Genomic DNA, 18150 nt, shown 5'->3' with positions numbered 1-18150 from the left:
AGCGTTATTGAATGACTAACATGGCAGCAACACCTGGCAACTAGTGCTGAGTGAGTGTGGTTGGATAAGGTGTGATCCCAGCATGCTCAGGTGTTATCTGAGTATCTTGTAGTGCTCTGCTAATATGCTCGAGTCCCCGGGGTAGCATGTTTTGCGGCGGTAGACAGAAGCAACACATGCAGGGATTACCTAACAAACAGGCAATTCCTGCATGTGTTGCGTCTGTCTACTGCCGCAAAACATGCTACCCCGGGGACTCGAGCATATTAGCAGAGCACTACAAGATACTCAGATAACACTTGAACATGCTGGGATCACACCTTATCCGACCACACTCACTCAGCACTAGTTGCCAGGTGTTGCTGCCATGTTAGTCATTCAATGAAGCTCAGCCTGAGGTTGGGCTCCATAGAAGATGTCACAATCAAGGTGCCGGACGTTATTGCAGCACCCTCACTTTGTAGTTCGTGGTGACTGTAATGTCTCCCTCCTTGCACCGACCCAATAACAGGAAGCGAGTGGCGGCAGGGAGAATAAAATGTAATTTTCTCTGTGTAGCCAATGCTTTTCCAATAAGCCGTCTAACCAGGCTTTACACCCTATTTACCTGCAGATTACCCTTTTATCTGCAGATAAATAGCGTTTTTCAAGGTGACAAGTTACCATTAAAGGGACTCTGGCAGTACGGAATGACTGTTCGAATATAGTCCTGCAACTTGGTGCTCCACAGCGCGGCCAATCATGTAATTATAGAACATTATAGAAAAGCATAACAAGTAATAAAACCGTTTATGGTGGGCTGTAGTGTGGGCCCCTAGAGTCAGTTCCCCTGGTGGGCCCTAGCCACCCCAGTCCGACCCTGGTTGTCAGCCTGCAGAATCACATCAAGTGTGTGATGACAGGGGGAGCATTTGGAGCAGTTCAAATTTGTTGAAGAGGTCCTGTTTACTGTGCTTATTACACAATAAGAAGATTTGATAAGTCCTGGGCGGGAGATTTAAAGGGAACCTGTCACCAGAAAAAGCACTATTAACCTGCAGATATGGGGTCAATCATCAGGGTAATAGCGTTACTAACCTGCCTGGTGCCTGCACTTAGCTGAACGCTGCGAGGAGAAAATGAACTTCATTCCTTCCAGCAGTGTTCCAGTTTCAGTCACGGGGCGGTGCCGGCGCGGTTTCAGTCACCGGTCTGAAAATACAGAGCAGTGGCTGTAACTGCGCCCCCGGCCCTGACTGACAGTCGCTCTGCATTGGGGCCGGCTGTCAGTCAAGGCCAGTGGCACGGTACTGTAAACTCAGATCGGTGACTGATCCTGTGCCCCCATGACTGAAACTGAACGTTGCTGGAGTGAATAAAGGACATTTTCTCCCCATAGCGTTTTGATATGTGTGGGCACCGGGCAGGTTAGTAACGCTATTAACCTGCAGATTAAGCCTATATCTGCAGATTAATAGCGTTTTTTTCTGGTGACAGGCTCTCTTTACAATACCCAGCTGACTTGACTTGAGCAACCAATAGTTGCTCTAGAGGGTGAGGGGAGGAGCGCAGAACCACTGTGCAGAAAGGAGACCAGCCATTGGCAGCATTTCTCAAAGGTGCACAAAGAAAAGTTTAGTATTTTGTTGTGTCATATTCAACCTCAGGTAATGGATTTAAAGGGGTTGTCAACTACTAGGGAACCCCCTCTCAAAGGGTTTATCTAGAATTATATTAATTTTTTACTATGGGCATAAGTGCTGACAGGCAGGTGGTTACTAACTACCTGCCTATTCTACCCAGCGCAGATCTCTCCTAGCACAGAGTGGTCACAGACCATTCCTGACGATCATTCTGAGACTTCCGCTGACGTCACATTGTCGCAACAGCTTCTCTTCCGCTCTGTAGCCAGGGTGTAACTGCTGATGTCATGCTGACAGCCAGCTCCTCGCTGCCTCATTGCGGGGAGCCGTCTCTCAATTAGCATGATGTTGACAGTCACATCCTGGCAACAGAGCAGCCCAAGTTACACCACTGACACCAAACATCTACCGCAAAAACTACATAATAGCTCTGCGTTATCAATACAGTTGTTGGGACTGCTTAAGGATCTTTGATGACACCACAGTCGTAACCATGATATCATCACAGGTCCTGTACTGTGCAGGAGTTTAGAAGAAGTGAAGAGGAAAAGACAGACTGGTAAGTATTGTGCATATATACAGTACAGACCAAAAGTTTGGACACACCTTCTCATTTAAAGATTTTTCTGTATTTTCATGACTATGAAAATTGTACATTCACACTGAAGGCATCAAAACTATGAATTAACACATATGGAATTATATACTTAACAAAAAAGTGTGAAACAACTGAAAATATGTCTTATATTCTAGGTTCTTCAAAGCAGCCACCTTTTGCTTTGATGACTGCTTTGCACACTCTTGGCATTCTCTTGATGAGCTTCAAGAGGTAGTCACCGGAAATGGTCTTCCAACAATCTTGAAGGAGTTCCCAGAGATGCTTAGCACTTGTTGGCCCTTTTGCCTTCACTCTGCGGTCCAGCTCACCCCAAACAATCTCGATTGGGTTCAGGTCTAGTGACTGTGGAGGCTAGGTTATCTGGCGTAGCACCCCATCACTCTCCATCTTGGTCAAATAGCCCTTACACAGCCTGGAGGTGTGTTTGGGGTCATTGTCCTGTTGAAAAATAAGTGATGGTCCAACTAAACGCAAACCGGATGAAAAAGCATGCCGCTGCAAGATGCTGTGGTAGCCATACTGGTTCAGTATGCCTTCAATTTTGAATAAATCCCCAACAGTGTCATCAGCAAAGCACCCCCACACCATCACACCTCCTCCTCCATGCTTCACGGTGGAAACCAGGCATGTAGAGTCCATCCGTTCACCTTTTCTGCGTCGCACAAAGACACGGTGGTTGGAACCAAAGATCTTAAATTTGGACTCATCAGAGCAAAGCACAGATTTCCACTGGTCTAATGTCCATTTCGTCTGTTCTTTAGCCCAAACAAGTCTATTCTGCTTGTTGCCTGTCCTTAGCAGTGGTTTCCTAGCATCTATTTTACCATGAAGGCCTGCTGCACAAAGTCTCCTCTTAATAGTTGTGGAAACGATGTGTCTGCTGCTAGAACTGTGTGTGGCACTGACCTGGTCTCTAATCTGAGCTGCTGTTAACCTGCGATTTCTGAGGCTGGTGACTCGGATAAACTTATCCTCAGAAGCAGAGGTGACTCTTGGTCTTCCTTTCCTGGGGCGGTCCTCATGTGAGCCAGTTTCTTTGTAGCACTTGATGGTTTTTGCAACTGCACTTGGGGACACTTTCAAAGTTTTCCCAATTTTTCGCACTGACTGACCTTCATTTCTTAAAGTAATGATGGCAACTCGTTTTTCTTTACTTAGCTGCTTTTTTCTTGCCATAATACAAATTCTAACAGTCTATTCAGTAGGACTATCAGCTGTGTATCCACCAGACTTCTGCACAACACAACTGATGGTCCCAACCACAATCATAAGGCAAGAAATCCCACTTATTAAACCTGACAGGGCACACCTGTGAAGTGAAAACCATTGTTGGAAGACCATTTCCAGTGATAACCTCTTGAAGCTCATCAAGAGAATGCCAAGAGTGTGTAAAGCAGTCATCAAAGCAAAAGGTGGCTACTTTGAAGAACCTGGAATATAAGACATATTTTCAGTTGTTTCACACTTTTTGTTAAGTATATAATTCCACATGTGTTAATTCATAGTTTTGATGCCTTCAGTGTGAATGGACAATTTTCATAGTCATGAAAATACAGAAAAATCTTTAAATGAGAAGGTGTTTCCAAACTTTTGGTCTGTACTGTATATATATGTGCTTAATAAATATATATATATATATATAAACACAAGTCTATATCTATGTGCTCATATATACAGTGGGGAAAATAAGTATTTGATACATTGCTGATTTTGCAAGTTTTCCCACCTACAAAGAATGAAGAGGTCTGTAATTTTTATCGTGGGTACACTTCAACTGTGAGAGACAGAATATAAAAAGTAATCTAGAAAATCAGACTGTATGATTTTTACATTTTTACATAATTAATTTGTATATTATTGCTTGAAATAAGTATTTGATATAATAGAAAAACTGAACTATGTGTATGTAGCATCCACAGTTATAAATCCCGGCAGCACAGACAAAAGTTAATAAGTGTAAAGATTGGCAATTGCCCAATGAATGAGCAAAATGCTGCTCATTCATCGGGTGATTGGATTGTTTATGGCAGAACAAAAAATCATTATTCTCAGCAGCACATCACTAGTAATTGTTCATCACTGTTCATCATGCGCTCATCATTGTTAGTCAGCCTGTCTAAAGACGCCAATATCAAGCACAGAACGACTTGACAATTGCACTCGCTTAACGGCCTGAACTCTGTGCATGTAAATGCAACTGAAATGTTTCTGTGTGATGGTACAATATATGAGCGTTTGGTGCCCCACTTTAAACTTTTGCCCAGGGCCCCACTTTGGCTAAAACCGGCCCTGGATGTGGGGGTAACAGGATTGGAAGATATGTCGCCTGCAGTGAGGAGAAGCAGAGAGAGGTAGAGCAGGTGGGAGAAGGAGAGTGACTGTTTTTTCATGTTTTAGTAGGATAGATCTGAGGTTGAAGAGCAGTATGGCAGATGAGGACAGGTGTGGAGATAAGAGGGAAGGAGAGATAATTATTTGGTTAGAGGGTGCTGAGGTTTGGGGATAGCGAAGGAGACTGAGGATTAGTGGAGCCAAAACTGTGAGCATATGTAAGCATGTTGAAGGAGTAGGAGTAGGTTAAAAGAAAAGCTAGGTACATGTAATAAGCAGTGCTTACTGTTCCCTTCTGGTTTATTCCTGGTATACAGTGGGTACGGAAAGTATTCAGACCCCTTTAAATTTTTCACTCTTTGTTTCATTGCAGCCATTTGGTAAATTCTAAATAGTTCATATTTTACTCATTAGAGTACACTCTGCACCCCATCTTGACTGAAAAAAAACAGAAATATAGAAATTTTTGCAAATTTATTAAAAAGAAAAATTTAAATATCACATGGTCATAAGTATTCAGACCCTTTGCTCAGACACTCATATTAAAGTCACATGCTGTCCATTTCCTTGTAATCCTCCTTGAGATGGTTCTACTCCTTCATTGGAGTCCAGCTGTGTTTAATTAACTGATAAGACTTGATTTGTAAAGGCACACCCCTGTCTATATAAGACCTAACAGCTCACAGTGCTTGTCAGACCAAATGAGAATCAAAGGAACTGCCCAAGGAGCTCAGAGACAAAATTGTGGCAAGGCACAGATCTGGCCAAGGTTACAAAAGAATTTCTGTATTACTCAATGTTCCTAAGGGCACAGTGGCCTCCATAATCCTTAAATGGAAGAAGTTTGGGACCACCAGAAGTCTTCCTAGACCTGGCCATCCAGCCAAACTGAGCAATCATGGGAGAAGAGACTTGGTGAGAGAGGTAAAGAAGAACCCCAAGATCACTGTGGCTGAGCTCCAGAGATGCAGTAGGGAGATGGGAGAAAGTTCCATAAAGTCAACTATCACTGCAGTCCTCCACCAGTCAAGGACTCCCAGACTATGAGAAATAAGATTCTCTGGTTTGATGAGATGAAGATAGAACTTTTTGGTGATAATTCTAAGCAGTATTTGTGGAGAAAACCAGGCACTGCTCATTACCTGCCCAATACAATCCCAACAGTGAAACATGGTGGTGGCAGCATTGCTATGGGGGTGTTTTTCAGCTGCAGGGACAGGATGACTGGTTGCAATTGAAGGAAACATGAATGTGGCCAAGTACAGAGATATCCTGGATGAAAACCTCTTCCAGAGTGCTCTTGACCTCAGACTTGGCCAAAGGTTCACCTTCCAACAAGACAATGACCCTAAGCACACAGCTAAAATAACAAAGGAGGGGTTTGAGAACCACTCTGTGACCATTCTTGACTAGCCCAGTCAGAGCCCTAACCTAAACCCAATTGAGCGTCTCTGGAAAGACCTGAAAATGGCTGTCCACCAACGTTCAGCATCCAACCTGACGGAACTTGAGAGGATCTGCAAGGAAGAATGGCAGAGGATCCCCAAATCCAGGAGTGAAAAACTTGTTGCACCATTCCGAAGAAGACTCATGGCTGTACTAATTCAAAAGGGTGCTTCTACTCAGTACTGAGCAAAGATTCTGAATACTTATGACCATGTGATATTTCAGTTTTTCTTTTTTAATAAACTTGCAAAAATGTCTACATTTCTGTTTTTTTCAGTCAAGATGGTGTGCAGAGTGTACTTTAATGAGTAAAATATGAACTATTTAGAATTTACCAAATGGCTGCAATGAAACAAAGAGTGAAAAATGTAAAGGGGTCTGAATACTTTCCGTACCCACTGTATTACTGCAGCACACTTACAGAGCAACACAGAATTCGTCACCAGACCTGTATCTACACATGTAAACCTACATAAGAGATATCACTAAAGAGAAGTGTGTTGTACCCCTAAGAAGATATCAAAACCAAAAAGAAGGGAATCCTAGTCAAATACCGCTCAATATATATAATGTTAATAAATATGGAGGAGACGGAGACCCAAACGAAAACAAAGGTTTGTTAAATATATAAACCATTTTATTGTACATCAATTATAAATATAATACCAATAATACAACAATACAAGGTAAGGGGGAGAAGTACAATTAAAAAACAGGGAGGATGGAAACAATCCCTGAATATAAGGATAGAACCAGATAATGAGGAGCTCCTGTGAGATGAAAAATGCTCTAGAGTTCTAGGGGCAAACACAATTAGGGCGGGCTAGTAATTACTGCAAACTGCGAGACTAAGAAATATGATGAATAGTCTATAAAAAACAGGAAAAAATATGAATATACCTGCAAAAGAAGTATACTAACAAGTAGAATATGCAAGCATATAATCCGGTATAATTAAATAAATTAAATACTAAAACCTCACAGCTAACTGACAATTATATAAGGTATAAATATCAGAGAGTTTAGCTGATCAATTGTGAGTGGCCGTAGTTTTAATAAGAACCCGGAAAAAAGGCTCGATGTTTATAATACGTTTTAACAGTACGCAAAATATAGGTGAAGCAACCCTGATGTTCTACAGCACTAGTGTCTTATAAGTGGCGTGCATTGCAGTCAGTTAAATAAATACATAGTAGAGAGCAGGAAGGCAAAACTTTAAACTTTGCCTGTATAATACCCCTGCAATATCTATATAATAATCAGAAGTTGGTCAAAAGACGAGATGGCCGCAGTAGATGCTAATCCCCAATATGGGGTGCAGGTGAAAATAATGAAGCCAATTAACCCTGGTAGATATAATCATAACAAGAGCATAAAGAGATAAACATATGATGGTATCAGGAGAGCCCGAAGATAATCAGTCATAAAGTATGTGCACCAGTACCATGTCTCACGAGAAGCACAGGAGCATCCAGATGGTGTGTGTGAGCCTCGACATGCATTTCACCAACTGCGGCCTCGTCAGGCTCTCCGGACACCGTCATATGTTTATGTCCTTATGCTTTTGTTATGATTATATCTAGCAGTGTTGCTAGATATAATGCTATGATTTAACAAAAAAAAAAACCTGGCCTCCTCCACCCCTTAATAGCCAGCCATCACACACCTTATTTCCCCCGTCGCCCAGTACAGCTCAATGAGTTGTTATGGAGGAGGGGGAAAAGTGTAACTATAGTCACAGGTAAATGTAATTATTTTACATAGCAAAGCAATACAGCTTTAAATGCTATGATTTAAAAAAAAAATCTGGCCTTCTTCCACCCCTTAATAGCCAGCCATCACACACCTTATTTCTCCGTCGCCCAGGACAGCTCAATGAGTTGATATAGAGGAGGGGGAAAAGTGTAACTATAGTCACCAGTAGTCACCGGTAAATATAATTTTTTTTACATAGCAATGCAATATAGCTTTAAATGCTATGATTTAAAAAAAAAAAAAACTGGCCTCCTTCCACCCCTTAATAGCCAGCCATCACACACCTTATTTCCCCGTCGCCCAGGACAGCTCAATGAGTTGTTATAGAGGAGGGGGAAAAGTGTAACTATAGTCACCGGTAGCCACCGGTAAATATAATTATTTCACACAGCAAAGCAATATAGCTTTAAATGCTATGATTTAAAAAAAAAAAAAAAAACTGGCCTCCTTCCACCCCTTAATAGCCAGCCATCTCACACCTTATTTCCCCGTCGCCCAGGACAGCTCAATGAGTTGTTATGGAGGAAGGGGAAAAGTGTAATTATAGTCACCGGTAGTCACCGGTAAATATAATTATTTTACATAGCAAAGCAATATAGCTTTAAATGCAATGATTAAAAAAAAAAAAAAAAAAAAAAAAACTGGCCTCCTTCCACCCCTTAATAGCCAGCCATCTCACACCTTATTTCCCCGTCGCCCTGGACAGCTCAATGAGTTGTTATGGAGGAAGGGGAAAAGTGTAATTATAGTCACCGGTAGTCACCGGTAAATATAATTATTTTACATAGCAAAGCAATATAGCTTTAAATGCAATGATTAAAAAAAACAAACCAAAAAAAAAAAACTGGCCTCCTTCCACCCCTTAATAGCCAGCCATCTCACACCTTATTTCCCCGTCGCCCTGGACAGCTCAATGAGTTGTTATGGAGGAGGGGGAAAAGTGTAACTATAGTCACCGGTAGTCACCGGTAAATATAATTATTTTACATAGCAAAGCAATATAGCTTTCAATGCTATGATTTAAAAAAACAAACCAAAAAAAAAAAACTGGCCTCCTTCCACCCCTTAATAGCCAGCCATCTCACACCTTATTTCCCCGTCGCCCAGGACAGCTCAATGAGTTGTTATGGAGGAGGGGGAAAAATGTAACTATAGTCACCGGTAGTCACCGGTAAATATAATTATTTTACATAGCAAAGCAATATAGCTTTAAATGCTATGATTTATAAAAAAAAAAAAACTGGCCTCCTTCCACCCCTTAATAGCCAGCCATCTCACACCTTATTTCCCCGTCGCCCAGGACAGCTCAATGAGTTGTTATGGAGGAAGGGGAAAATTGTAATTATAGTCACCGGTAGTCACCGGTAAATATAACTAGAATATTTTTTCTCTTATGTACTATATACATAGCGTAACACTATACATATAGTATCATAAGGCTCTTATTGTCAGGGGCATGTAGTGTGCATGGTATTCCCAGGCACACCATAATGCCACACATAAAAGTCCCTACTGGGCACTTACCTCCCTTGCCTCATCCATCTTTATGGCCATCCTTTTGAACAGGAATATCTTCTGTGTTCTTCTGGGGTCCTGATCCTGGCTTGAGTCCTGACACGCTTATTTCTTGCTTGTCCAGGTCCTGCTTGCCCTTCCGGATCTTCTTATTTTGATGTTCTTCTTGGGGTTTAGGAAGACAGCTTGCTCTGATGATATTAAAGAGCCGGTGGATGGTTTGGGGTTTTCCAGCTGATGTTGGTAAATGAAAACCCCGTGAACAAGGCCTGGTGGTCTGCTGAGAGGGCTGAGTTGTTAGCCTCTGCTGCTTCCAGAATTTGAAGATTGAATGGTCTGGAGCCGCGCTGGATGTTACTTGGCTATAAGAGAAAAAGAAAACACAAGAAGGTGATTACATAAGAACAGTATATAGTAAAGTTCAGGAAAGCTAGAGGCTCTCTACATATGTCAACCAATGATCGGCAGATTTTGTCACTATCTGCTGATCATTTAACATGTATGGGGGCTTACAATCTCACCACTGACAAATCAGCGACCTTCACTGTTATTAGTAATCTGACGAATTTGGAAAAAGTGATTAAAGCTATGTGAAACTATTCATAAATGAGTCTGTATAAAACATCTCCTCTAATACTTACTGGCACAGGAACATGTGGGGGACACATTCTAAGGGCTTCCACCGAGTCCCAGTCAATACGCTGGAAAAACCTATGGGCTCTGATGTTACCATGGACTCCGAGGCGCCTGGCAGGATCTTCCCGGAGGAGCTACAAAAGAAGAAAAAAAAATGTTTATATTTATATAACAGCTTCATAAATAAAATTTAACTAAAATAAATAAATATTATATATATTTATGAAAAAAAAAAGCCTAATATTAGTGTTTTTTTTCTGACATCTTCAATAATACATGACAGGTAATATATACCATCACGTCACCCCTACAAGTGTTTACGTGTTATATTGAACACGTAAACACTTGACCTAACATGAGATTCCACTCCCACCAATGGAGCTGAATATAATAGTAAATTACCGCTAACATCACAATAAATCACACAATAATATAAAAGTAATACAACTTATATCATGTACTGACCTTTTTAATGATGTTCTTCGCCTCCTTGCTGGAAGCGTTGAATAGTCCTCGATGGTATTTGGACCTGCTGGTAATCATGATGTTCAAAATGATGCCAAATGCATACCAGTCTACCCCAGCATTGTACTCCTCCGCAGCCAGCATCTCAGGAGCCATGAAGCCTGGTGTCCCAGCGTATTCGGTGGCTGTCCGGTCTCCATAGATGTTCTCAAGTGCCAGACCGAAGTCGGCAATCTTTATATGGCCCGTCGCAGCCACCAAGATGTTAGAAGGCTTGAGATCTCTGTGAAGAAGACAAATGGATTCTTATCAGTGTCCGCTGTATAATTCTCAGTATTGCTGTGTATAGTTATAGGCATCACTGGTGGTGGAGGATTAGATGTATTTCTAGTTACCGGTGGATGATGCCCTTAGAATGCAGGTGTTGAATTCCACACACAAGTTCTGCGGCGTAGAATCTGGCCGAAAGAAAAGAGGAGAAAATAGTTTTTAGTGAATCAGAAACTCAGAAATATATATTGCCCAAAAGACTAGACAGGCAGGACTTATCAGGATTTTATATTTCTGGTTATTATATACAAGTATTTATATTATTATAATGGTCTAGAAGGGCAGTCGCACATATCGTATTGATTATAAGGCACCTGGACCTGCTCATCCTAAGTGTAGGACATCAATGTTAAAGTAGTGGATAACCTCTTTAAGTTCCTTCTTGCCTATAGGGATACACAATTGCTACTATTACAATGTATATTCATATGGTGTTAAAGGATTATCCAGGATTAGAAAAACATGGTGTCTTTCTTTAAAAAATAACACCACATGACTAATGTGAATGAGGATGAACTGCGATGCCTCACACAACCTGTGGACAGGTGCGGGGCTAGTTTTGGAAATAAAAATTAGAGCTGTATTTTTCTAAGTGTTTCCCTAATAACATCCCTGTGAATGGGAGATATGAATTTACGTGAACGTTAGGGCTAACAATCGAATCAATCTAGTCAGTCTCATTTAGAAAATACATAGCTGTATGGCTTAGACTGTGAATACTGTACCGTGCACTGGGGATGTCAAGACACCCCTTCCTCATCAGGAGATGGTGGAATTCGCCACAGGTGACATACTCCATCCCAAGAAGCACAAGCTCCTGTCAGACAAGACGTAGAAATCAGTCGTATGATAAAGTCATTGTAGCAGTCATACATTTACTAACACTCAATAATCAGTGATTTCTTCTGCTATTTCTTCTGTGATTAATCTCTGTTCCACTTACTCGTGGAGATATAGTTGCATAATAATAGCAGTAATGATACTTTCTTCTTTTACTATGTGTTTATTAGTTATTCTAAGTATATACATATAGAAGATATATCTACATATGTAGAATGTGATGTGCTAAATGTACAGCATTACTTTTCACTGTAATGTTGCCTTCTGCATTTCTCACCATTATGAAGTACTCATTAAGAATGACATCCATAGGGGTGGACAAATGACTTCAGATATTGGGAGCCAGTTGAACCACTCCAAGACTTTCCATAGACTTCAATAGAGAAACCCCAAAAGTTAACCGTCAGCATCATATTTCTAGGCACATTGCCTGGTTCCCAGGGTTTGTCCAGTGTTCCCACAGTAGGTGACAGCTACACATACAAGGAGCAGGACATGAAAATGTTTCCAATGCTGAAATGTTAACAAACACCAGATATAAACGTGGACATATCCTGTGCATATAGATGAGTGCACTTTATTCTTTATCCAATATTAATGAACAGGTCACAATTTTACCTTGGTCTGAAAGGCGAATGTGCCATGAAGAAGGAAGGGGCTGCCAGATGCAAGTTGTAACACACGCCGCTCCACCAACGCGCGCTCCTCTCCTTCAGCTAGCAGGTTCCTCTTTGTGATGACTTTTACAGCTAATTGCTGGCGGGTATATCTATCTTCCGCCAGCACCACCTAGAAAAAAATGGTCATTAGTTGATGATCTTCATTAAAGGTGTTGTCTGGCCTTGGGGTACAAGTCTGCAGACACTTTATGTGAGTGTAGACTCATGAGGATTCTCCAGTGATGGGAGCAGATGGTCATTTATCCGGCCTCACTCAATTCCCTTGTATTGAGCAAGCCTGTGTAAGGGGGTGTTGACTGGACCGTCGCATTCATACCCCTGAAGACACCAATCGTGTTGTATTGTAGTGTAAACGATGTCCTGCAGTTTTCAGTATATATGGTGTAATTACATAGTTACAGTATGTCATATTATGTGAATTGTAATATAGAGTGTGATATGGTCATATGTATAATGTATAGTGTACAGCATAGGATTGCGCAAGATAAGACATAGTTTAGGACTTAGGAGTTGACATAGGTAGGATGAGAATAGTGTAAGAAAGTGTTCATGTTTAGGACTAGCTCATAGTGGGAGGGAAAAGTGCCAGTTAAAGGAGACTGCTTCCTGTTTGTAGAGTGTTCGTGAGTGATATAAGATCAAATTCAAGGGCAGTTGGGGCTGATATCAAGAGTGAGTACATATTGTTCTGGGTGATATGAGGCCTTACAAAAATTCACTGCAGACATTCCTGCAATGTCCGGAGATCAGGGCTCGATTCAGGTGCTATGGCAAGCACCTCACCCCTTTACATACAGAGGAAGATGGACGTGCAATTGTGTATGGGAAATGTAACAGATCTCGGGTGTATTGTGGAACTCAACTGGGAAATCCTGGGGCTGACAGGATCAGTGAACGTAGGGATAGTCCAGTTAGAACGTAAATAAATGCTGAAAATGTTCTGTACTATGGAAATAAGAAATGGAGAATGTTGTGCCCGATACTGTGTATTACAATCTGATGCAATTGAACTGTCGAGTAAACTTCTGTGTGTTGAAACGAACTGAGTGTTCCCTAATCTATGTGCGGCAGCTCCTTAAGTTGAAGACCTGGAGACAGCTGGGGCCTGTGGCCTACAAGTGAGTGTAACGCACCCTACACGCAACAGCACATTTGAACTGGCACACAATTTTTCTGTAAAGTGCCAGGGCGACATGGACAGCTGCACATGTCTCGTCGGCACATGACCACATGTATGCAAATTGCATACCTGCAGTTATGCTCCTGCCCATTCCTGGCACCGGCACTGGAGAACCTCAACAGCACACACACTGCACACTGTGAGGACTCACAAGTCTGTAGTCACATAGTTACTGCAGACTTGTACCCTAAGGCCGAACAACTCATTGAAATAAGTGTGGAGGGGAGCAGGAAAGTGACACCATTGCTATTTCTTTAATAATTATTTTATATTTCTACAGTTTCTTACTAGCTTACATACAGGAGATCTAATAGCTATAAACATGGGCACTAGGAAATAACCCCACTAGAATTACCCATTAAAGCTAGGAGGTTAAAGGATTACTTCAGTCTTAGCCATGCATGATTGAGACAGGAATAACTACAACTCCAGAGCTGGTTGGCATTATTCCTGTGTCAGCCATGAAAAGCTGAGATGAGAATCAATATAAACAGACTGTGTTGGGGTGCAGAGCTCAGCTGTACATAGATGCTGGCATCAAAGACCATGCTGCAAATGTATGCCTATCTATACTAGGGTTATTTTGTGCAGCATATATACTTTATCACATTTGGCGTCTATTACACTTTATATGTGTGTAGGAATTATTTCCACCCAACATACCTTTTTCTAATAGCCTATTATGTATACATTACTTAATATTGCTGCATATTCTTTTGTTATGCACCATGGGGTTTGCCTGTGTTTTTAGCCTTATCTGATTTTCTCTTTTTTCATCAGATTTTATCATGTGTCTAAATTGTACTAATAAAATATATACCTTTTATGCTACCTTGGCTATTGCTCATAGTTTTTTATATAGGTTATTTCAAGATCGATAAAGATTTAAGCAAAACAAAAGATCATTTTACCCTATGAAAGACCACTTTGCTTGTTTGTCGGGCGAACGTCAGCCTGTTTCCACTGGTTTCCGATAACTGCGCAGTGTGAATGCACCTTAATCTGCAGCACAGACCTGAGACTACATTTGCAGACACTTTGTCCTGATCCTAAACTCCTTTTCACTCCACAGCACCTCTGGTGTCAGGTTTTATGTTGCAGTGATGCCAGGAGTTAGGCTATGTGCCCACGATGCAGAAATGAAGCAGAAAATTTCTGCAGCATTTCTGCATCTCCCTGGCAGAAAAAAACGCATGCAGATTGTACATGCAGATTGTGCATGCTTTTTTCCTGCAGAATACATGCGGATCCACATGCGGATTCACATGCGTTTCCGCATGCAGATTGACAAGCGCTTTCCAGGCGATAGCATCACTTGGAAAGTGCTTGACAACTAGGTCACACTGTATAAATCCATGCAAACAGCATGGATTTATACAGTGTGAAACGTAAAAATAAAATAAAATAAAGCTATACTCACCCCCGATGCCCCGGCGTGGCTGCAGCGCTCCTTCCTGTCTAGTTCCCGGCTGCCGGCATATCGTGAGACAGAGCGGTGAAGGGCCTGCGGTCACATGACTGTGACATCACCGAAGGTCCTTCAGCGATGCCGGCATGCAGAGAAGCCTTCGGAAAGGTGAGTATTAACTTTATTTATTATTTTATTCTTTTTTTTACAGGAACAATGGTACCCAGGTCTGGATGAGAGTCTTCTCTCCTCCAGAACTGGGTACCATCCGTACATAGAGACGCATAGAATTCACTTGTAGAAATGTACAGACGCGCATTCTATGCGTCTCAATGCAAGTCAATAGCGGGGCTTCCGCTGCGCTTCCGCAAAATTAAATGACATGCTGCAGATTTTTGTACGCAGCATAAACGCTGCGGAAAAATCCGCAGCATGTGCATAGAACATGCGGAATCCCCTTGGGGACCATGGGGTGCGGATTACCTAGTGTTTCACAAGCGTTTCCGCTGCGGAAATTCCGCATCATAAACGCTTGAAAAACGCTACGTGGGCACCCAGCCTTATAAGAATTGCAGAAAACACGAGAGGTGAATATATTGTGAAGAGTATGCTTTGGGATATTTGCTGGCTTCTCTGGTAATCAAGGAGCTCTCTCCTTTTCCCAGGAATGTCCTAAAAAATCAGAGAGTTGTCTGTAATAGTATTAGGAGGCTTGTCCTCAATTCGATTTTTGTCCTAACTTCAGGGAGTAGTATGATTAAAAAAATAAAACGATACTACCCTGATAAATCCTTTGCTATTCCAGAGCCTGGCACAGTAGTCCAAACCTGCACTTGTTTACCTTGCTGCAGACAATCACTGGTCTCATTGAGGATGTCTCTATTTATTGGACAAAACCATTGAGACGAGTCATTGGTTAGCAATCAGGAGAATGTATGAGACGTCACCACTGCTGACACGGAATTTTTTGAATTATTACTTTTTAACTGTGGACAATATCTTTAATAAATGTCATTCTCAGTACACACACATATATTTACTCATACTTATGTAGCTACGTACATGCAGATGTACAATGTAGTGCCTTGAAAAAGTATTCACATCCTGTGAACTTTTCCACATTTTTTCAAGTTACATGCAAAAACTTAAATGTATTTTATTGGAATTTTATGTGATATACCAACACAGAGTACAAGTATTTGTGAAGTGTAAAGGAAATGATACATGTTTTTCTGAATATTTTAAAAATGTAAATCTGAAAATTGTGACGTGCATTTGTATTCAGCCCCTCTGAGTCAACACTTTGTAGGACCACCTTTTGCTGCAATTACTGCTGCAAGGTATTTTTCTACCAGCTTTGCACTATAGGTTGAAATTTTTGCCCACTCTTCTTTGCAAACTAGCTGTGAGATTGGATAGAGAGCGTTTGTGAACAACAATTTTTAAGCCTTGCCACAAATTCTCAATGAGATTTATGTCTGGACTTTAACTGGGCTATATAAACACACGAGTATGTTTTTATTTAAACCATCTTATTGTAGCTCTGGAAGTATGTTTAGAGTCGTTGTCCTGCGGGAAGGTGAACCTTCATCTCTGTTTCAAGTTTTTCCAGCCTCTAACAGGTTTTTCCTACAAGATTGTCTTGTATTTAGCTCCATCCATCTTCTAATCAACTCTGACGAGCGTCCCTGTTAAAGAAAAGCATCCCCACAGCATGATGATTCCACCACCATGTTTGACGGTGGGGATGGTGTTTTCAGGGTGATCTGCAGTGTTAGTTTTCCTCCACACTTAGTGTTTTTCATTTAGCAAAAAATTTAAATTATTAGTCTCATCTGACCAGAGCACATTCTTCCACATTCTATGTGGGTGACACAGCTAGCATGGATAAAGGTGGATGAAAGTGCTCTGGTCACATATTTGCATGTAGAGTTTCTACGGCAGCTGTCACTTCTGCATGATGTTGTCTATACAGGTGTCTGGCCCACACTTGCACAGCCAACAGGATCGTGCACCTGTATTGAAAAATAGATGTTGTTATCTGCTGGCCATCCAAGATTCCAAGGTGCAGGCATGTGGGGAAAACAGCAGCACCTGCAACTTCCTAGTGCAGAAGTTAGAGGCACCAGAAAAATACTTTAACCCACTGTAGACTATCAGAAAACACTATTACACATATATAGGTAGCAACACATTTGGAAACCGCCCTGCATCTGCCTTTGTCAGAAACACCTGAATTTGGGGATCTAAGATGGTTATTAACAGTGTTATTCTCTACTTCATTCATGATCTTATATTGTATAGCAAACAATATACGATCTGGGCTCGTAATGTTATAGGTTCTTACCTTTCCAAAACTCCCCCGGCCAAGCACTTGATGAAAATCTAGTCTCTTGATGTTGTCAGAGATTGTGCTGCCGGGGAGAGATGGCCGCACACCACTGTCTCCTAAAATGGCAAACAGAAATAAGACGAGAAATTAGAAAAAGAATTTACTGTCCATGTATAAAGTGTTGGTTATTTTGTAACCTTAGCAGAGAATTCAGTTTTGGTCAGCATTGGAGTATTCATCTTTGTAAACATATTGCTTTATGCTGTTAATTGAAAAACAGACTATAATTTACTATTCAGTTTAGCACAAAGGGTTAATTATGTTATTACAAAATGGAGAATCAGTATCATTTATGTGCGGAATAATACTGGTAGCACAGTGATTGTCCTATATTAAGTGTACTGCCTTAGAAAACAATTACAGCTCAACGCTAATATTGTCCTGCAACAGTGTTAAAGGGCCCCTTCCCCTGGGACTGAGAAGTGGGTATACGTTTCGCATGTATAGGCACTCTACCTGAAGCCCTCCATTAGCTCCCCGATGCCTCCTCTGCTGGGATAGGCGTTCCTTTCCTCCTGCTTCCAAGATGACGGTCATAGCAGCATGGAGTACACTGGTAAATCTAAACCTCACCTCTCCTGCCTTTCCTTTCCCATCCCACAGCACAGAAAAGACAGGGAAGATGTGGTTTAGACTTACCAAACTGGTGGCCATCTTGGAGGTAGTAGGAACAGAACACAGATCTAAGCAATGGAGGTAGCGGGAGGCAAAAGAAGGGCGTCAGGAAGGATGACTGTATATTTACAAAGTGTAGTAACTTTTCAGTCTCAGGGTATAAGGTTGCTTTAATATACATTTTTTCCTATACTCAGTCACTAAGTTGCAAAGAGGGGAATTTATTAAATATACATAAAAAAACAAATACATTTTAATCAGATTGATTCTTCCTTGTTCCTCCATATTTTTGCCATTCTGCTAAAACGACTCAACA

The sequence above is a fragment of the Phyllobates terribilis genome, unplaced genomic scaffold (assembly GCF_046119375.1).
Source record: "Phyllobates terribilis strain yellow unplaced genomic scaffold, ASM4611937v1 Scaffold_167__1_contigs__length_4167997, whole genome shotgun sequence".
Classification (NCBI taxonomy): Eukaryota; Metazoa; Chordata; class Amphibia; order Anura; family Dendrobatidae; genus Phyllobates; species Phyllobates terribilis.
Note: the sequence above shows the minus strand (reverse complement) of the source record.